Below are 6,894 nucleotides of genomic sequence, written 5' to 3'. Positions count from 1 at the left end.
TTTTTATAGATTACAGAACACTAAAAGGTTGCCTTGTGCCCTTGCTTATATTTTTAATAGTGTAATTCTGTAAAGACAAAATATGTCTGGCGGTCCAGCTCTGATTTACATATCTTGCTAAATTGCGGGTTTGAATATTGCAATACTTTCCTATAACAAAATAGACCTGCAGAAAGAAATTACTAATAAAATATCTTACATATGCATAGTTATATGCTCTGTATAGAGATTTACCTTAGCTTTAATTGTATGTCTCACAATTTTGTAATTTATCATTGTTTACTAAACTCTGAAAGCTGAGAGGCTTTGTTAATATTCTGTCCAAAACTGCGTTTAGATGTGCCCTTTTTTTTTGAGCACCTGCCCCTTTAGTGGTCTCTGCACGGCCATGGCCTGCTATTAACAGAGACAGAGACTCTCCTGCTGAAAGGAAGCTCTGTGTCAGAGAGCACACTGCACGCCTTACAGTCAGAGACAGCAATATTACACAGTAGAAGTAGACAGAACTGGGTTGTTAAGAAAAAAAAAGTAAATAAATAAAGATGGATAAGCAGTGGGGCTGCACAGTGGTGCAGTTGGTAGCACTGTTACCTTGGAGCAAGAAGCTCCTGGGTTCAATTCCCAGCCCGGGGCCCCTCTGCATAGAGCCTGCATGTTCCCCCTGTGCATGCGTGGGTTCCCTCCGGGTACCCCGGCTTCCTCCCACAGTCCAAAAAAGTTAAATGGTCTCTCTAAATTCTCTCTAGATGTGTGTGTGTATGGTTGTTTTTCCTGTCTGTCTCTGTGTTGCCCTGTGACAGACTGGCAACCTGTCCAGGGTGACCCCGCCTCTCACCCAAAACTGGAGATGGACACCAGCAACCCTCCTGTTAGAAAATGGATGGATGGATTAGCAGTATTCAGGGCAACAATAGCTGTGGGTTGGAAACTGTTTTTAGGCCCTGATCAGCCTAAATATTAATTCATTGTATCAGTTCTATTCATTTTAGAGGATTACCAACTCATTGTGTTAACCACTGAATAAATATTCTACCTTTAAAATTTAGCTTCTTTAATGTTGTTTCAAGGTACAACATTAAAGAATGCCAAAATTTGGCAAAAATGCAGCTTATAATATTAAGCAAATTATTTGTTTAGTTTCTACTGCAAATATCTTAATAGACTTTGATAAAAACAAAACTAATTTAGATGTAACTTTTTAGCAAGATATAAGAGCTTGTTTCAGTAAATATTTCCTGAAAATATATGAAACTCTTAAGTTTCATTGGCAGATTTTTCACCTGTAACGACATTTTTCCCACATTATAAGTAAAACAATCTGCCAATGCAACTAGTACATTTTTAACTAATATTAAGGAATTACTGACTTAAAACAAGCTCTTCTATCTTGCTGAAAAGTTACTTGTAAGTTAGTACACTTGAAATAAGATCAAACTAAGATATTTGCACTAAAACCTAAACAAAAATACTTGGTAAGTTTTGTGTTTTTGCAGTGCAGAGTGAGATGTTGCTGCTGCAATAAAAGACTGATTCATTTCGATGCTTTTTACACGTCTTCACCAGGTGTGCTGACAAATCTGTCTGTACATGCATTCAGTTTTTCAAAATAAGAGAAGAAACTAAGGTGAATCAAAACGCCACAGTGCCTGGACGCAGGATGCCAGACGACAGGAAGGCCTTTTCAAAAAACCCCCCCAAAAAAAAAAAGTGCTTTTTCTCTTCTTTTTATGCAGATGGAGTCATCATGAGGGCTCCTGCTGGAGAAACGGTTCGAATCTCCTGCTCCTTCAGATCCGGCTCCTCGCTTTTACTTGAATGTTAAAAACAGAAACTTAGCGGTAATCTAAATACGGAGCCAGTACAAAAGCAGTGTTTTTGTTTTGTGTTTTTTCGGCATAGAATAAAAACCGTTTCTCATTTCCTCTTGGCGTACAGGTGAGTTGGGTTTTTAGGATCGCATTGTCCTTTTTCAGTCTGATTACTCAGCTGTTTGATTGAAAATTGCCACCTGGGAGCCAAAAATCACACCTTTGCTGCCATCCGTCAGGCTTCCGACTCTCCCCGCTTCTTCCCCTCCTCCCTGACGTCGCTCTCCTCTGATTGGCTGCTGCTGAGCACCAGGCATCCTCCATCAGGCGCGGGCAGGTTAGCACTTGAGGCAGCGATCTGCAACTTTTACACACGCGAGCCGGGCAGCCATATTGGATATGGGGCTCGAAGACTTCTGCCTTTCCAAGTGGGAATTTAGACTTCGGATAATATTAATATTTTATTTCCAATTAGGAACTCACAAATTTTCACTACCAAGTATAAATGCACCATAACAAAACTAAACCTTTTATCCAAGCAAGAATTATTTTACTTTTAAAACTAATTTCAGCTTCATAGATTATGTTTGCAGTTAGTTTCTTGAGAAAAGAGCTTGAGAAGTTAAAAAAAACAAACAAAAAAAACAGATTATAAACCTGCAACCTTTTACCACCATGCTATACGTCAAACAACCATCTTGGAGTTTGACTTGGGGCTGCTTGAAGACCTCCAAGTTTCCAAATCTGACTCCACAAATTATTCTTCTTGGTGAAGAGTGTGGGAATTCTTGCATCAAAGTGCAAACTGAATGCACCACGCCTTCAAACTAAACTTAGTCAAATCTAAGGCTTTGTCAACATAAAATCATGTTTGTACAAAGCAGTTTTTCTGTTGAGCAACAAGCAAACGTTCCTGAATGACACACCATCAGTTTTACAAAGTTGTTCATCAATACAAAACCTCTGAAAGTGACACGCAAGGTCATATTTACAAATATGAAATGTTTACATTTTTGAATGAGAGCGTTTGCTGCCATTTTCTCGACTGAACATCATCCCCGTTACACCCCGCAAATCGACATTGATGGAGGCGACAGCATTCTATCCATGCAAACTTTAAGGAGAGTCAATAGTTCCTATTTACAACTTTCACTGCATATTTGGAATTAAACTCGGAGCTCCCTGAACAGGAAGTCGGAACTCTGACTTCAAGTGATGTACTTTTAATATAAAACAGCCAACAACTCTGCAACAAAATAGCCAAAACTAAGGATTTATCAATCAAACTTACCTTTTATTTTTACTTTTGCAAATCTTTCCAATCTGCTCCCTACCGTTTTATAAAGAGGGAATGTGGAGTGCTGGCACAGAGCATCGTGTCTGGCGTTGGTTTAAGGTGGCTTGTTTGGCCGCTCTTACACTGCCAAGTTAAATTTTTCAGGTTTTATTCTAACCTGGTCAACTACAGAACCTGTGCTTTTCCTGGTTTTGTAGTTGATCAGCCAGGTGGACAGACACACTCAGTAGCCTTCTTGTAGTAACATGGAAGCTGCGTGGTTGAAGACTTGGCAACAAACCCAACAACAGTAAAGTTACTCACTTAAAAAAAAAAATCTAAATTGTGTCGTTATTTTGCTGTAAGTCATATAAACGTATCACATTCTCTCTACCTGCCAACCCCTACAAACTAATTCAAAAGATCAGAAAGCTTGCCTGTGATTCAATTTGAGCTCTCATGAGTAATATCTAAAATTGCAGACTAAGGCACCGGAAAGCGGGGGCCTCCTCGTGTCCCGACCCCGCCGTCTAATCTGCCGTGCCGCTGTTTGTCACCCTGAATGCCACAAGAGAGCCGGAATAATTTAGACCACCGACAACAAAAGGAGTACAAAGGGAAGGAGCGAGAGTGGGCCTGTGTGTGTTGGGTGGGGAAGGGGGGGAAGAAGTGTGTCTGGCTTGCCGTCCTTCAACAATGCAGCTGCCACCCAATCTGTCCCCCTGTGACGGCAGTATTGTTCTCTCGGGCGGAAGCAGCATGCACAGACGGAGGTGGCGGTGGGGGGAGGCGGCCTTTAAACCTGATCACCCCCCACCACCCTCCCAAAAAAAACCCCAAAAAAACACACGCACACACACACACACACACATAAATACATGCAAAACACGGCTGGTGATGCAGCAGACACACCAGCATCAGCTGCAGATAGGATCTTTGAGGAATCAGCAAAAAATGAAAACTTGAAAAAAATCCTGTGACTGTGAACGTGAAACTAACGTAACCAAGACAACAAACAATTCTTATGGTTCCTCAATTTAAAAATTCTGGAAATTAATATTTCTATTTACATTAAATTTTATATATATATATATATATGTGTGTGTGTGTGTGTGTAAAGACAATGTTTTGATTCACATTTTGCTAAAGCTCTAAAGGAGGAGCTTTTAGTAAGCGCCTTTTGTTGGAAAACAATCAACTATTTGTCTTGATACAGGAAATTCGATAGTATAAACCTGTTTATTCTCTGATAGTATAAACCTGTTTATTCTCTGATAGTATAAACCTGTTTATACTATCAGAGAACAAAATCAGACTCTCAAATTAGGAACTTTCCATATTTAATAGGGTTCTCGTTTTCATAACAGACCTAGAAAGTTAACCTTTCTGTGCTGAACTCTCAATGTCCGACAGATCAATAAAAAAATCTAGTAGAACCGTGTTGCGTTGCATTATATTAATGGATTTGAGTCAAACTTTTTACGGGTTTTTATTAGTCAGACATAATTAACTTATGAAATCTTCAAAGATTCTGATTAGAAAAATCCTTGCTCACAGTGATAACCATAAGAAAATGATTATGATAATGATACCTGGTAATCTCTTTATTATTAAGGAATTTCAATTTGCTTTTTAAAAAACATGTATTTATTGATTTATTGTCGTTTTTAGCCTTGATTGGTTGAAGCAGTGGAATGTAGAGCGACACTAACTAGCTAATTATTATTAGTATGTTGTTTTTATTGACTTGCTGGGACATGAATTAAGGTCTGAAATAAAATATTACAGCACAAACATATCATCACCTTCCTAAAATAATAGTCTAATTCTTTTTTTTTTATTTACCAAAAGAAGTGGCGATTTATTTTATTTTACCAAAATCCCTTTTAGGCCGTTATTTTAGGAAAGTGACGATACAGAAAATGCAGCTTTTCTGACCAAATTCTCTACGTTTCTCCGCAGTGAGCAGATGCTGCAGCCTCCTCCCTGCCTGCGCTGCCGATGCCCTGCATGCTGCTCCGTGTCTGCGTTGGTCTGGGGTTAGGCCTCACTGGGGGGGTTTGCAGGGTGGATGAGCTCCCCTGAGATCAGACCCTGACCGCTCCCTCAGGGCCCAGCGCCACCCGGCTGCCATTTGCCGGCTAAACCCGGCCGTGAGCCGGTTCGCCACGTCAGGGACCGGCTGGATGGAGGGGCCATGGGGGCAAAAGAGAGGGGGTATATGGGCTTGGGGGGGGGAACAGATGCCTACTGAAGCCACAAGGGACCTCCCTAAAATCATCCTCCTCCTTCTCCTTTTCTACCCACCTTTGCCTCTTTCCCGCAACTGGTGGTGCGCAGAGTCATCTTCCATGATACATATCACCACTGTCTGTCTGTTCTGTTGCCTCTGAGGTGGAGGGGGGGGATTAGGGGTAAGTCCTGATTTTTCTCCACTGCGTTTTGCTGACTGATTTTGCCTCTGCTCTTCTAAGTCAAACCACAATCACAGATGTCAAATAAAATAAATAAAATCACTGATCATCACTACTTCAAAGTTCTCCTTGTTTGAAATAAGTTTTACAAAATGTATTGGTTATATTGTCACCTTCCTAATATAACATCCTCAAAAGTGATCCCCTCGCAGGCCATCTGATTGAGGCAAAAATTCAATAAATAAATTCCCCTAAGTAATCAGATTTAGGCTAAAAAATACCCCACTTTTTTTGACAAAAAAACAAATTCTAAAACTTCTAAGTCATCTGATTTAAAGGCGGTTGGGAATCACTTTTGGCAACAACAACAAAAAAAGACTTGGTCCATTATTTTAGGAAGGTGACAAAATTTAACTCTTTGAAGAATCTTGAATTAATTTTGAGTTACAACATTAAATTACCTTTTGGGATCAATAAAGTAGAATCTGATAGCAGAGAAAAACTAATTTCAGATTCAGAGCAGGAACAAGCTCTGTGAAAACTGTGCAAATGCAGTAAAACTATCAAAAAGAAATAAAGTACACAGCTAAATACAACTCTCAACAATTTCAAGGACTTGAATTATAGAAAACCGGTCACACATCTAGTAAACGCCGTATTGCACTAAATATAGACACACATTTGTGACACACAGTGGAAGGTACCTATAATACAGGGAGGTTTCAGTTTGTGCATTGATAAAAATGCTGCAACCTGCAACAAATCATGCAAAAACTTGAGGTATATCAAGGCAAAAGAAAAATGGAAAAACAAACTTACCGCTCAGATCCAAAACCAAACCGGAGAAAAGTTCTGTCACGAAACGCAACCTTTGGGCAGTTCAGGAGCAAGGCCGACAGTCTAAAGACGGGGATTTCCCAGAATTGTTGGTGGCAAAATAAGCCCAGTATGCAAAGTTATTGACAATTTCCCTTTTTTTTTTTTTTTTTTTTTTTTTTTTTTAAAAAGGAGAAAATTGCAACAGGATCCACCTGAGAAGATGAAGTCGAGGTCAACCTTTTACATTCTCCTTTTTGATCAGGAAACTCAGTGCAAAATGTCCCGAAGCTGCAGGTTTATCAATGTGACTGACAACAGATGGAGTGTAACTCGTCTACCATCCCCTCCCTGCACTGAGGCTGCTCCGTCTCCCCGAACCAAGGCAGCTTATCTGACAACTAGCTAACATCTCTCACTCCCTGACTTGAGCAAAGCTTCCTCTCAACACTCTCCAAACATCCCCCATCCATCTACCAATAAAAAGAGACCACTAAGATATGGTAAAATAGCTCCACCCCTTTGCTGCCCTCCCCTATTTTAACCTCACAAACACACACACACACACACACACACACAC

The sequence above is a fragment of the Poecilia formosa genome, unplaced genomic scaffold (assembly GCF_000485575.1).
Source record: "Poecilia formosa unplaced genomic scaffold, Poecilia_formosa-5.1.2 Scaffold477, whole genome shotgun sequence".
Classification (NCBI taxonomy): domain Eukaryota; kingdom Metazoa; phylum Chordata; class Actinopteri; order Cyprinodontiformes; family Poeciliidae; genus Poecilia; species Poecilia formosa.
The sequence above is the reverse complement of the archived record's forward strand: the minus strand, read 5'-3'. Positions refer to the sequence as shown.